Genomic DNA, 16,886 nt, shown 5'->3' with positions numbered 1-16,886 from the left:
TTATTTTGGGACAAATTAATTTAATTGATTATGGACCATATTAAATTAAATTAAGGTCAATTTAAATTTAATTCCATTTAGGGCAATTCAAGTTAAGGCCATTTCGGTGAAATTAAAATTTTTGTAATTTTGTTTTCAACCAATTTTGTTGAAATTAAAATATTATGCCTAATTTAATTGATTTTATCCATTTTGCTTAAGGCCATTTTAGTTAAAATTTTTGGTAAAATATTTTGGGTCTAAAATTAATAACTCCATTCTATAAAATATTTAGCCTAATTAAATGGGTGATAAATGAATTATTTAGGTATGCTAGTTAGCCCAATTTCGGTAATTAAAATTTACACATTCTGTTAATAATTAATTTAATTCCGTAAAAACCCATTTAATTAGTAAAATTGCCTTATTATTTGAATATTTACAGTAAATAAAATTACTTAATTTTGTCAAACCTAATTTTTAATATATGCTTAAAATATTGCATTTTTATTATAGTTAAATTTGGTCTGACAATTTTGTTGAATATTCATAAAATTACACAAACTGCTAATAGGATTGATTCGAGTTCACTTATTGTGAGAGTAATCATGAAGATTTTTGGGTTATTTTTTGGTAATTTATTCTGAATAATAATAAGGTAAAACTTGTGTGATATTTATAACATTTATTGAAGTCTTTTAAGGTAGTAAGACCTTTCCTATCACATTGATTATTACCTTGAAGGATGCTTAGGAAGGAAAGAATTCTGATTGGGGTATAATGTGATTTAGCTACTTTGTCAATAACAAGTTGTTTTAGGCTTATATTCGACTAGTTTTATATTATCTTTTGTAGTATATTTTGAGAAGATTTTAGATTTTGGAATTTAATGGAATAACCATTCTAGTATAATTCTATTCATATGCATAATACTATTTTGGGTTATTCTATAAAAGCCTCCAATCTCAGCTTCATCTCTACAACTATGATTTAATCAGATCATTCAGATAAATGGTGTGAATTATTCTTTATAGTTTTGGGCATAATAATTTGAGAATAGCCTAGAGAGTTTATCATTTTCAATAATCATTTAGGTGATAAACCCATGTTACTAAGCTTGATTGAAGACAAAATGATAGTGTGCTTCTTAAAGACACTTTAATTAGAATTGTTTGATAGCATATAGGTACACCATCATGAAGCACATTAGATAGAGTGTTTTGCTTACGATAATTAAGGATGCCATTATAGTCAATTTGAGAAATTTTATAAGATTAAAATATTAAACCACATAGATTGTTTACTACTACCATGTTGGATAAGGTAAATGGTTTTCGTGAGCATATTATGAAAATAACCAATGTTGAAATATGAGACCAGTTCTTATTGTGGCAAATTTATAAGTAGCTTATTTCTAAAAAAAATAATATGGAATCTGCCATAAAGTATAGAATGAAGCATATGGGATTTAAATACCATCACTATTATAACCATTTATGAGGAAAAGATATTATGAGCTGACAACATTCTGTCTTCTAGATGATAAAGGTTAGCACTATTGCCAAACAAAACATTATTGAGAAATGTTCATTAAAGGTTATTTAAAAAGAAGAATTTTGTGAAGCTCATTTCCCATTTCGGTTCCATAAATGTCTTTGAATCATGAAATCAAAGGATTTTGGAATATATACCACCATTGTTATAAATCAAACATAAAAGGGCAATTTATAAAAATTCTTTGGATTGGAAAATGAAGCAAGGCATTCTTTTAGCCTTTTCTATTTAAATAAAGGCTTTCTATTAGCCTTTTCTATTTGAATCCAACCTAGATGCTATGCCTTTTGGTTTTTCATGGTTGGATATCAGTGCTAGTGTTGTTAAGCCAAATATGGTAACTGGCAAAAAATCGAAAACCATATCAAGGAAAGATATTTGTGAATACGAGTGATATTTTTCAGTTGTGCATATAATAAATGATGTGGTCGTTAGTTCTAATCTTGGTACAATAGATGAGAAGTCTACAATGTTGTGGCATATACATTAGGGATATTCTGAATTTGGCACATGTATAGATTACGTTAAAAGAAATGTTATTGCTAACATATGATTGTAAATAGTAGATGCAGATAAATTTAAGAATTGATTTAAGAATTAATTTACACCAACAATTGTGGATTATTTTCATTTAATGTTTTCAATGGATACTAGTGCCTTATCACCTTCACTAAAAGCCATTCAAGTTTCGATCATGTGGAGTGAGAAGTTTGACTTTGTGAAAGTCTTAAAGTTTTTTTTTTTTTTTAAATTGTTGTCAAGTTTTTAAAAATACAAAATTAAAGTAATGAGGTCAAACATAGGTGATGAATATTTGGTCAGTAAGATGAAACTGGGTGGAATCCTAGACTATTTTGTTGAGTTTTCTATAGGATTTTGTTGTTGATGCCTAATATGATGTGCATGGAATACTGAAAGAGAATAAAGTTATAGTAAAAGTCAATTGTAAAATTCTGTACATGGTGTGGTATATGCTATGGCATTCTACATTTTTAGATTTCATGTGGAATAAAGCCTTTAAGACTGTAAAATTTTATTTAAATCAAGATCTAAGCAAATGAGTTCCTAAAGGTCATTGTAAACTATGTTCAAACAAAAGTCAATTTTTTAGCTACTTGTAGAGCTTAGGATTATGATTTAGATCAAGGGCCAACAACCCGTAATAAAAAAAAATTAATAAAAAGCTATCAATGACATTTGTTGGTTGTTGCATTGGTTTTAAAGAGTCTAGATTTTGTCACTTGTTTGAAATACTAGAATCATCAAGTCTAATTATGTAATTTATCTAGAGGATATCTTAGATAGTAGGAGTATTGGATTTTGAACTCCATAAAGTTATTTTTGTGAAAAATGTGCTATTATTGTACCAGTCTCATGTATGATTTAGTTATTTACGAAAATGGCCTCAAAACGATTGAACCAATAGTTGGTCTTAATAATCTTATTTCTAAAACTACATCTAAACTTATGAGGAATATGAGTATGACTTTCATGTGTCTTTTGATTCAATTACCTTTTTTAAGGCTTTTAATAATCCTAACTTTTTAAGTTGATTGTTTGTCAAATAGTATGAGATTGCATATAAGTTGTATAGTTGTGTGTGGGATCATGATGAATAACCACGTCATTATAGTCTAATAGGCTATTGATGGATTTTTAAGGTTGAAAAAATTACTCCATAGGCCAAGTAGAAATGTTTATAGTCAATTCGGTGATTTAAGTTTTAAACATAAAAAAGAATTAGGTGTAAAGGATCTTACTATTCTATTTCTACCATTGATTCTTTTAAAATCTTTATGGCATTGACGGCTTATTTGGTTATGAGTTACATTAGTTAGACGTTAGGACTAGACATCTAAATGGAGTGAGCTGAAGGTTCTATGATTTTCTATAATGGAATATTTAGTTTATAGACTCAAAAAGTTCATTTGTGGACTCAAAAGGCATCCAATTTGTGATATTTGAAATTAATGAGATTGTCACTTTAAGGAAAACTTTTGGTGATCAATGTACATGTCTAGACATCAGTGGGAGTAGTGTATTTCAAGTGCTCTACATTTTGATAATATTGATTAGCAATCATAAACAATGACCTATTGTTTGAGATAAACATGTTGTCATGTGTCACTTTGAGTGAAACATTTTGATGTTATTGAATTAGCAACCATAAATATTGACTTATTGTTTGAGACAAACATGTTATCATGTCTCTTCGAGTGAAGGATCTAAGTGAAGTTCCCATTCTTGTTTAGAAATTGAGATTCTTCATGACAAAATATAAAGGCATATTTGGTTGCCCTTAAAACTTACATTTAGTATGCTTTTATCAAGTAGGTTTGATGTATACTATTGTTTTCCTAATAAAACACCTATTGTGAAAAGGGTGACATACAATTAAATCTCAATCCTCATGCGGACAAATAAAAGAGTCATGTCAAATATTTAATATGCCTCAACTGTGAGCAATTTGATGTTGTGCTCAAATCTGTACACATTCTGATATTGTTTGTATTGTAAGTGTATTATGAAAGCACTTAAGCAATTTTGTATTTAGACATTAATGATCTGACATTTTGCATTTAGTTAGATATTTAATCCTAGTTTTATATGTTGTTGGAAGCCAATTTCATTAGTTTGGCTGGAAAAGCTACTTTTGGGAATGTGTAAAACAAACACACTCAATATCCCTAATAGTAAAAATGAAACATGTAACATGTGGTGGAGCTACATGTCTGATTGTTAATTATAGAATTTCATCTTAGGGCTAGATTTCAGGTTTTCCATTATGAAATCATTAGGGATGTTTTGTGGTAAATATGCAATAATAACTTTATCTCAAATACTAAGAGTTCTTCACACTCTAAACAAATAAATAAGATATCATCATTCAGCATATTAGAAAAAAAGTAATGGAATCCATTGTTAGTGTAAATAGTAAAGCACATAATTTATAGAGCTTATTCTAGTGTAACCACTAGTCGATTTTAGTGGCTAATGTGTCATGAAGAGAGACACCTATTTAGGGCTTGTAAAGTTTTCTACTTTATTAAGTTAGTGAGAGCTCTATGTAATTAAAATTAGTTGCAATTGTGATGGATGGATTTCTATATGCCATACGTATATTCCATTTGAGCACATTGTATTGAGTATGGCATTTTGTTAGATGAGACACTCAAGTTTAGTCTCATGTGTTTCTTTAAAGCAACGCATCATTAAGTTTAAATTCAAATGACCTAATGGAAATGGATTTGATTCTCTTTTCTTACTATTTCTATTTCACACCATTATACTACTACTTTTGAAGTATTTTTGAGTTTATGTAAACATATTTGTTAGTATAGTACATTTTAGGGACTAATAAATGCTTGTTGTTTTGTTGTTGCTACTATTAAGTATATATAAGTCTATGTATAAGTATTCCATCCATGCAATGCATTCTAATACTTATGAATACCTTCTAGTTGTAGAGAGTAAACAAGTCTGCACATTAATACCCAATCGGTACAATGTATTTTGGGACTTATAGATGTTCATTTTGTTGTATGATGATTTGGATATATACTTATATTGACATTTTTTCGTTTATGGCTTTTTCATTAATCCAGATTCAAGTTTAATGACTTGTGTTGTTTAAGTGAGATTAATATATTTATTCCATATTGGAGGACTAACAAAGTCATTATATACTAGATTTTATTAATTGTCAATTAATGAGTAATTATTGTGACAACATGTTGTAACATACCCAAATAGTGGTATGATTTTTGTTAAGTATGATTTCGATTTAATTTTGTATTTGAACCCATAATGGGATATGTCAATTTGGTAGGGGAGATCCTTGCTTTCACCTTTATATATATATGAGAATAGCCTATTGAGTTCTTAACTTCAATTTTAGAGAAGCAAAAAGTAATTCTTTCTCCTTTTATTGTGTAGGTTTTTTATTGAGCCGTAAAGTTAGTCAATGGAGAGCTTGAGTTGATAGTATCGATTTTGTGGTTATGGATCCAATGGGACTGAGCTCTTACCTGTATTCAAGTTAATTTTTTATTATTAAAGTGTGTTAATGACCCTTTAAGCTTTTGAGCTAAAACCAACACAATATTTTACTAAGAGATTACATAATAGGATTAATAATAATGCAAAACTCTTAGCTTTAATTATTATGACTTTGGCAACCTCAAATACATATAAAAAGATAAACTAAAGAAAAACATATGGTTGTACTATTCATAAACATTGTCCAAATATATATTATTTTCATTCGCATGACTCGGCTTTTTTTCATTATGTCTTTGCTTTGTAATCTTATTGGTTGTCTCTATTTCTAAAAGCCAATTTGTATTCCTCAAATATTATTTTACTAAAGCTTTGTTTTTATTATTCTTTAAAACATAAATGATTTTTTTTTGTTTTAATTTCAATGCATCCATAATAGTTTGCTATAATTAATTAGTTAGTCAGTCTTTATTATATGACTATCCATTAAAAAAAATAATAAAGAACCTGTGGAGTTCAAAAATAAGAGAAAAGGGGAGGGATATTATTCATGTATCTAAATCGGTTTGGACTCTTTATTATCCTTTTGTGAAAAGTTTTCTTTTTTCCCTCTTGACACAAACTAATGATTAAACTTTTTTTTTGGAAGCATACAGAGGGAATCCAACAATTTTACTAAAATTTCATAGTTTTAATTTCTAATTTATTTTCAAATATCTATTATATTTTTGCATTTTCCTTTAAGAAAACTAGTACCCTTATTTATTTGCAAGAGTAGTGTATTTTTTTCTTGGTTTGAAGGATCCAAATAACAAAAAAGTTCATTTAGTTGTTATCTAGAATGAAATCAAGATTGAAAAAGGCTAAAAGAAGCAATTTTATTTCAAGGTAAAAAATCCATTTTTCTAGGTAGATTTTGCCCTTTGATTCGATTAAGTACTTGGATAAATATATACCACTTTAACTCACCAAAGAGTGGTAAGTATTTTGATATCATTTCTTTTGAAGTGACATAGATCAATGCAATGCTGGGCGCATCGACAAACAGGTAAATGTATAAAGATGCGACCATGAATCAAACTAGATTTCTTTTTCTTTTTGATTACTTAGATTGGTGCCATTGTACACAATGTCGTCTTCGTCTCTAAAGCAGATTACAATTTAAATTTTCTTTTACCCATGTGACATAATTCCTTTTCCTTTCCCTTGCATTTTCTATTAAATTTATATAGATGGGTTGAACTTTTATGTGTTTTGAATTTTTAAAACCACAAGTGATCAATTCTAGCCACATTTGTTATCATAATTGATGCCAACTTCTTCAAATTTCTGTTTCAATTTCAGATGTTAGGTTTCTTTTTAGTGTTTTAAAAAAATTTTTTCTCTCAATTGATTTGATCTAATAGTTGTTGGTCACTTTAGCATGCTAACAAGTTTGCTCCTCATTTGGCTTAATTTTTTAATTACCAAATTTATCAAATAATAGTTAGATTTTCTCAATTTTCCTAAAATAATTGAACCAGAGCCCAAAACATAGCCTGATTTTATTAAATTTTAAAAAAGAATAGTATTTAGGAATATTTATGAGTAGTTTAAGCTTTTCATGACTTTTCCATCATTTTAGATATTCAAATCTATTGCTTGCTTGATAATGTAGATTTTTTTTTCTCTTATTAGAAAAAAGCCAAGTTGTTTTGCTTTCTTTGATTCAAATAAGTTAAATCGTTGGCTTTTTTTTTTTTTTTTTTTGTTATTCAAAGTTGTTGCATGCTTGATAATATAGGTAAATAAAATTGATTACTTATCATTAACAAAATGGTTCATATAGATAAATCTTTGGAATAGCACTTGATTCCAGAGATTTAAATAGCGGTTGCAGTCACGTTTTCATTCGCATAGTATTTATCGCATTTTTGGATATAACGAAAATCATTACGGTTATTGAGGTCATCGTGATCGTAAATTTTTTTTTAATTTTGCACAATTTATTATAAAATATAATAATTATAATCATAAAAACTCTTATTGAATGATTTTAAAAATAGTTTATGATACTATATTTTTTATTTTTTAAAAAATTATTCACAATTTTAGTTAGATTATAATAAAACATTCATATTTGGTTTAGCAACAAAATTTTTGCTTAAGCCAAGTTCATATTCAATATTAATTCTAAACAAATCAAAATATTAACAAAAAGTAATATGTTAAATACCAAGCATTTATATTTAATAAAATTACAAACTTAAAAATATAATAATTTCAAATTCTATCAACTATAACTATTGATATATATTTCCAATTTTACCATATGGTAGAATGACAAAGTGGATCAAATTCTTTATTTTCACTTTGAGAGTCAAGTTGGCTCCATCCCTATTCCTGTGGCCTTTATTCTTGATTGATTTGAGGTTAAGCTATATTTGAAGATGATACATTTGTGGTGGGGGATACATTTGTGATAAAGAATACATTTGAGTTGGAGGACACATTTGTGGTGGATAATAACCATATAAAGATGGATAACCATAAAGAGGTTGAAAATTAGGTTGTTCTGGTGGATGGTAACATTCTTGAATACTAACAGATGATTCACTATACTCAAAGTTACTAGAATTTGATCTCCTACTTGAAAATGAAAAACCTTTAGAAATATCATAATGGTGTTTCTTGGCTTTTCTTTTTTATCAAGCTGTATGTGCACTTTGACCCCCACTAGATTCAGTAAATGGATTTACTTTGTTTTTTGTCATATTAATGAAAAGTCCACTAGTAGCAGCAAACCCAAGTTCTCCTCTAAATGGGCTGTAAAGTCAATTTACATCCATATTACTACCAAAATTTGCACTATCACCATCACTATCATTTGGATTTAAACCCCCACCATCATCATTATGACTTAGTGTTAAACTTAAACTTGAATGAGACACATTCCTTTTTTTAGATTGGCATGATTATTCAATGTTCATTTCATTATCAGAATTATCTACAGGTAACCAATTAGAGTTTTGACCATCTAACAGAGGATTTTTTTTTCTTTTGCAACCATTCTATTAATGGATCATCATCTTAAAAAATATGGTCAAGGCTGGTAGGATTAAAACTATAATTTATCTCGTCAATGCTCATTCTTTTCTAATATCTCATCCTCAGTCTCATGTTGTAATAGGTATATACAAAATTTTTAAGTCTTTCAAACTTTAATTTGTTTCGTGCTTTGGTGTGAATATAGCCAAATGTACTCTAATTACGTTCACAATTTGTTGTAGATGTTGTTTAGCTAAGCACTTTGATAGCTAGTTTTTGTAATTTAAGAACATAATATATCATTCACCACTCAGATGTATAAAATTATTTAAATTAAATTTGAATGTTCTATTCAATTAAATAATATAAATAAATTATAATTATTTAATTTACTAATTACCAAGATTCATTTGCTTTAAAGCTCTATATGCTTGTAGAGTACCAAATTTTTCATGCTTGTCTCGAAATAATAGTAATTACATCAATTGAAAATACAATAATAAATGAATAAATATAAAATAATTTTATTTTTAATACATAAAATAAATGTCACAGTTATAAAATAGTATTAAATACTAACTTAATTAATCATTTTGATTTAAGTATCTATATAAGGTTCTAATCTATCAATAATTATTTTTGTACCTTCTAATGTTTTTTTAAGTACATTTGTAGAATGCTCCACTCCAAATTGAAATTATGGATTTAGATAATAGCCTACACATAATTCGTAACAATATTATATTAAAGTAATAAAAAAAATATAAGCAATATAAGCATAAAAATAAACATATTTTTTAAAATACAATATATATTTTTGGTTTACCTGCCAGCTAAATGTAAGTCATAATGCATGAAACTCCATACATTATCAATAATCTTTTCATATTCAGTAGAATAAGGATAATTTTGCTGAATTGCTTGTTTAGCTCTATCCATAGCCTCGTAAACAAAACCCATTGTTGGTTTTTCATCACCATCCACAAGGTGCAACACTTTTACCAAAGGCTCATAAACTTTTATTATATCACTTTTTTTTTTTCAAAAATCTTTTTCCAAAATGATTTCTTTTTAGCTTCATAAGTAGGCCTTGATTTTTGTTGTTCCCATTTTGATTCTTTAAATTCTTATATATTCATCAATAAATTTTTAGAGTAATATATTTTAAATTAATATTTTAAACAATGATATCATAAAAAGATGCTAGATTTAAATAGTTGCACTAATTACTAAGTACTAACATTTGAATTGAACATCTCTCTTAAACCTTATTTTTGCCTCGTTATTTCTTCTAACTGTATGAAATGAGTAGCAAATCGGGTAAGAGTAGAATGAAGTATTTACTTTTTTTGTGTATATTTCTTTATTAAATTAACAGTCCAAATGTGATTATATATAAAACAAGTCACTTTTTTTGCATAATCCAAAACCTTTGCCACATTTTTTTCTTGCCAATATCTTCAAGGCATAAGTCCAAAAAATAAGCTAAACATACTATCCAATACAAATGTTGTCTCTTCTCCACTAGTCTTTTTCTTGCAGCTTTAAGTACTGCCTCATTATAAGTGACTATTTGAACAATGTATTTTTTCCTAATTTTTTCCATAGCTTTATCCAATAATTTATAGTAAAAGTTTACATCTCTACTATGAATAATTGAAACATCTATAGATTTCTAAAAAATGGCCCCTTTGCTACAATAAATAAAGTAATTAATGATATGTATTTGATTCAAACTATTGGTCTAACCATCACCCATTAAAGTGGCACCCAATTCATTCTAATGAGCTTTTAATCCATTAACCCATTTATGAATTTGTTGATACTTAGACTTTAAATACACATATGAGACCTTATAAGGTGTTGAAAGTTTCACATGTTGGCCAATTTTTGTTGCCATAGAAATCAAATTATGCAACCATGAAAAGTTTGCTAACTGAAAAAAAAGTCAATTATATATAAAAAAATTTTTACACTAATTCACCCATCTTCTTTCTTAATGTCTTTAAAAATGAATCACTTATTTTTGGTTACTTTGAACTCTTACTTCAAACTAATTCATGTATAGCTCCTTTTAATGAAAATTCAAACTTATTTGGAGTTGATTTCTTTGTTCTTTCCTCAAAATATTCAGCAACTGAGCCATGAAAGCTTTGTCCCTTTTCATGTATGTTATTCCAACCATCAATTCTTTGTCTAAATTCTTGTTTTCTATACCACTCATGTTGTGATTAAATACTATCTCGCCTAGCTTGTCTAATAGCAATGTCTTCATCAATAAAACCTTCATAATCATAGTTTTCCCCTCTTAATTGTGATACATTTCTCTTTTTGTTGTCAACTTTCCTTGATATGCTTTCTTGAAGAAGTTTCATTATATTTTCTCTTACTATACCTATTAATAGAATAGTTAAGAAAAAGGAAAAAATTAGTTGTACATGCATATGTAATTTTATAATTTTTATTGAGAAATTAACAATAATATTTTGAAAGGAATTATAAAAACATAACATATCAGTAACATTGGGTATGGTGCAACATTATCAATTTTATGAGTAATATGTTCCTTAAAACGTATTATTCCTCCTTTTACAACTTTATCACAAAGTTTGAATGAAACATTTCTTTTATATTTGGGACAGGTGTTCCAAAATGCCAACCTGTATCGTTACTAGACACGCTCTCTACTCCTTTGCTCAGGAACTCTTTATGTGGTGGCATGCTTACTATTTTGTATAAAAACAAAATAAATTTATATTTAAAAATATTAATGTTACTTATTCTATTATTAAAAATTGAATCTACATTAAATTTTTTAATTTTTAGTTTTTAATCTCAAGAGCAATAGATCATAAAAAGCTAAATTTGTTAGGTAACTTAATCTTTTTGATACACTAATTGATGTAAAAACTTTTTTATCACAAATTACTTTCAATACATTATATAATAAATAGAATCTTCAATAATTACATAAAAATAAAAATAAGAATAAATTAATAAGAATTAATTTAATAGCAAAAGAATTGACAATAATATAAATACCAAAACAACAAAAAAATTATTAAATTTCAAATATAAAATTATAAATGAATAAATAACAAAAGCAAAATATAACAATTAATTTTAATTATTTTTCGTCTGACTTATACAAAAAAATTTATTAACATTTTTCATCTAAAATCCCTATATATATCATATTAAATTATTAATCTCTTAATTTTTTTTAATTGTAAATTCTCAATCCCCCTAAATAAATTTTATCTAAAAAATTTTTAAAAATTACAAAATTATATAACTTGGTGGCATGCTTACTATTTTGTATAAAAACAAAATAAAATTATATTTAGAAATATTAATAATTACTTATTTCATCATTAAAAATTGAATCTACGTTAATTTTTTTTTTATAATTTTTAATCTTAAAAGTAATAGATTGTAAAACACTAAATTTATTAAGTAACTTAATCTTTTTGATACGCTAATTGGTGTAAAAATTTTTTTATCACAAATTACTTTCAATATATATTATATAATAAATAGAATCTTCAATTATTACACAAAAATAAAACAAATTAATAAGAATTAATTTAATAGCAAAAGAATTGACAACAATATAAATACCAAAAAAACAAAAAAATTGTTAAATTTCAAATATAAAATTATAAATTAATAAATAACAAAATCAAAATATAATATTTAATTTTAATTAATTTTCATCTAACTTATACAAAAAAATTTATTCAAAATTTTCATCTAAAATCCCTATATATATTATATTAAATTATTAATCTCTTTAATTTTCAATTATAAAATCTCAATTTCTCTAACTAAATTTTATTTAAAAATATTTTAAAAATTACAAAATTACAAAATTTATATTTTAATAAAATTAATTATAAAATTAAATAAAAACCAACCAACCATCCCACCCCACTCTGAGACAAAACTCCAGTAGCCCTTCCCAAAATTTCACCCATTCCATGATTCTCTTTCCAACAACCACCAAATTTCTCCTAAATTTCCCCCTGGTTACCAAAATCCCTCGTTTTCAAACTTCTTCGTGGCATTGCCTTGGGCCTCCCTCAAATTAACTCAACTAACCTTATTCAAGTCTTCTTCTTTTCTCTTTTTTTTTTTTTTGCATCTCCCATTATTTTATGCATACCCTCATCTCTCTCACTCAAATTCTCATAAACACAAAGTTCAATATTATTCTACAAAAATTTTACAAAAAAAAAAACAGATAATTTAATTTTTCTTACTTCTTTTTATTTTGATTATTGATTGAAGATTTAAGCCTGATTTGAATTTGAGTACCTATCGATTGAATGGTTTATATTGTTTTCTAACTTTTTTTATATTGATTTTGAAACTGAGAATATGAGATTGAGTTATCTTTTGGCTTTTGTTTTTACTTTTGTTTTTGTAGTCTTAGATGTTTTATTTTGATTTTTGGGAATCTCGATAGATTGTGTTGAAAGTTTATTTTTCTTTTTTAATTTTTATTAATGATGAAAAAATGAAATAGCGGCAATAATGGACCGTTATTATCATTATTCCCCATTACACCATTTTTCAGTGGTTGCTACACACCGTTTTTAGTTTGATTAAAATTTTCAATTGTATTTTTTTTGACAGGAATGGCGGGTGGTGGCACTATCATAATTTTGCGGCTACTATTTCACTCTAGCACAGCTATTTGAATCACTACTTGATTCCATGAGAAATGGCAAGAAAACAATATGTGTGAAAAGCATAATGATATTGTCATGCTTTGTAGTATAAGCCTTTTGACACACTATCATTAATAGCCATTTCATTTCAAGAAGAGGAAGAAAGGCGAAGTTATTCCATCTTGCAAGGAAGACTAGCCAATTCGTACACCCCATTGTTCAACCTCGTTTTGCCATTATCACTACTGGTACCAAACCCGTTGACTCAGCATTAGGCTGAAGTGAAGTTTACTGAATTGTTTTTATTTAATGCAAAATTTTTTGTTTGCTTTGTATAGTGTGACTTCTTAATTTAATTCAAGGAGGAAAAATAATGAAGCTAAATTCAAATATTGTTAATAAAAATGATTATTGATTGGCTTTTGAACCACTATTGGTATGTTGTTGTTTTTCTATGTATGTGTGTGCGTTTTAGCAGGTGAGATTCAGCACGTTTTATTCAAAATCCTTACTTCAATTGTTAGGTAAGCATCTCGAAATTCCTTTCGCTTTTTACATTCCACCAATATGCTAATTCTCTTGAAAAAAAAATCCATAATGCTAATAATCTTGGAAATAGCAAGCTCGCAAATGAATAAATAATTCTTTGCTGTTGAATGTTATTTTTGTTGTAATTATTTTTGTTATGCATGTGATTAACTGATTGATTTTAAAGTAGAAACATAATTGTTGACACTTTACTATTGATGTTGACTATGAACTCTGTGAAATTGTTTGAATTGTTAATTTTATGTGTATGTCTTTCTTTCTTATCAAAGAGTTGAGATTACTACTATTTTGTTTTATTTATTGTTATAATTTTACCTATTTTTCTATATTTTAATTTGTTAAAATAATTCAGAAAAGAAAATAAACGCCTACAGTAACGTGGAATATAATCTTGTTATTTACTTATTTTGACTGCATTCCCTTATTAAACTAAGCTTGAAATTTCACCTCTCATGATGAACAATCTTTCAGTTTTGAAAATATTAATTGTGAGGTAAATAATCATCCATGTTCTCTTAATTTTTTGAACTTATGATTGGTTAAAAATATGTGTTTTTTTTTTTTTGCTAAACCAAAAGGTTACATAACTAGAATATACTAGCGAAAACATGAAACATAGTTCAATTACAAAATAAAAAACCTTTAAAACCACTTAAAAGAAATACATAGAATTCCAAAGACATAAACCCAAACAAACACCAACATTTCAAGAACATAAGCAAAAATATTATAAAGATACTTATTTGGTAATTTTTAAAAGCAAGCCTACAAATTTAATAATTAAATAATCCTCATATAGTTAATATTATGCTTATATACCACATTTCCAAATGTCAAATAGGAAGAGGTTTACCACGTTTAATTCCAAATGTCAAATACGAAGAGCTATTATCTAAAAATTCCAAATCTTGCTATCATATGAGAATTAATAAGGTCCAAACCTGCAATAAAGATTTTTATTTAAAAAATAGAAAACATTTTTGAATATATAAATATCCTTACTACAAGAAATTTTATTTTAAATAACAAAAATTTTAAGGTAATTTTTATAAATATTGCAAAATATATGTTTTGCAGCATAAATAGTGTTACATTGTAATAAGTTAGTACAAGTTATATTTTGTGGAAAATCATGTACAATTGTTGCCAATGCATTTTGCAATACTAATTTGCAGCACTTTACAACAAATTTCACAACATTTTTTGCAACATAAAAGACTTATGCTGCAATAAGTGTTGCACACACAAATTGAAAAACCAAGAACAAAAATTAAGTGTAAAAATTTAATTTTATTAATTCAAATAATGGATACAATTCACTGTATGATATTTTCTATACAAAAAATAATCCTTTGATTCGATCTCCTTAAAAGCAAAAAATATTGAGGGCTTGATAGTTTGATCTTGATTGAAGTGGTTATCATATCTTTAAAACAATGTGTTTATGTTGTAAAGAAAAAACTTGAGTGATTTTTCTGGGCGAAAGGTTGATCACAATTAAATGAGTAAATCTTTAAAGAAAGGGCAAAAAGCTTGTGATTTAAGGTTGGTTTGCCTGGAATTGATATGGCTTGAAAAATCTTTCAAGAAATGGTTGTGGAGACTTATTGTTCCTCTGGAGATTAGTTGGAAATTTGAAGAGATGACTTAATAATTTTGGCGGCTTGAGAATCTTTGAAAGGGTTAGGTCTTTTCTTATTTGGAATTGCTTCCTCAAATGACTTGGAAGAAATCTCTATTTATAATGCTAGCTGTGAAAGAGTTCCAAAAAAACTTAATTACTTTGATTTTTATCTTTACTTATTTTAATTTAATTAATGGTAATCATTATCATTATATATATAATGCAAATATTTTGTAATAAATGTCAAATCTTTTTTACATAAATTATAAATTTATACATCTTAATTTTAATACATAAAACACAAGCGACTTTTGATTGTTTATATTTATTTGGATTAATGACTTTTGATTTTTTTGATTTTTTTTTAAAACCATTAATTTTAAATATACTGATCAACCCTTTAGTTTTGTAATATTTATATTTTTAACTTTTTATTTTCTTGTGACTTATGATCTTTTATCTTTTTTTAATGGAGAGAGCTCATGTCTTTATTACACTTTTTTCTTCCAATTATTGTTTGTCATATTACTTTGACTATTGAATTTTGATTTTCTTGTATTCATTTTATTTAAAACCTTTATTTGTTAAAATTTATGATCAAACCTTTAATTTTGTAACATTTATATTTTTAATTTTTGATTTTCTTATGATTTATGATTTTCTATCTCTTTTAAGGGTGAGAGTTTATAAGTTTCTTTCATGTCTCTTTTACACTTTTTTCTCCCAATTCTTATTTGTCATATTACTTGGATTATTGACTTTTGATTTTCTTGTATTCATTTTTTTAAAATCATTATTTGTTAAAATTTATTGATAAAATCTTTAGTTTTATAACATTTATATTTTTTACTTTTGATTTTCTTATTATTTATGATTTTCTATATCTTTTAAGGGTGAGAGTTATATCAGTTTTTTTCATGTCCCTTTTATACTTTTTTCTCCCAATTCTTATTTGTCATGTTATTTGGATTATTGATTTTTAATTTTCTTATATTCATTTTCTTTAAAATCATTATTTGTTAAAATCTATTAATCAAATATTTGGTTTTGAAACATTTATATTTTTTAGTTTTGATTTTCTTGTGACTTATGATTTTTAATCTCTTTTAAAGATGAGAGGTTATATAAGTGTCTTTTTTGTCTATTACACTTTCTTCGCTTAATTCTTGTTTGTCATGTTACTGATTATGAGATTTTGTATTTTATTGTGTTTTTATTTTGATAATTTTATAATTTTATAATTTTTTTTATCATGAACTATGATTTTTTTACATTTCATGTTTGTTTTTAAGTCAATTGACTTAATTAATGTACTTTTTAATGTTTTTAATTTTCTTTTTTTTTTTTTACTTTTTTAGCATGATCTTTTTTTTTTTTTTTTGCAGTTTAAACTTTTCTATTAACCATTACTAATTATGAAGTTTGTTTATTTTTATATTTTTAATAATTTTTTATCTTTTTAATCATGATTTGTGATTTTT

The sequence above is a fragment of the Durio zibethinus genome, chromosome 25 (genome assembly GCF_047325235.1).
Source record: "Durio zibethinus cultivar Kanyao isolate XHJ-2024 chromosome 25, ASM4732523v1, whole genome shotgun sequence".
In the NCBI taxonomy this organism is placed as follows: Eukaryota; Viridiplantae; Streptophyta; class Magnoliopsida; order Malvales; family Malvaceae; genus Durio; species Durio zibethinus.
This window is presented reverse-complemented; position numbering follows the sequence as displayed.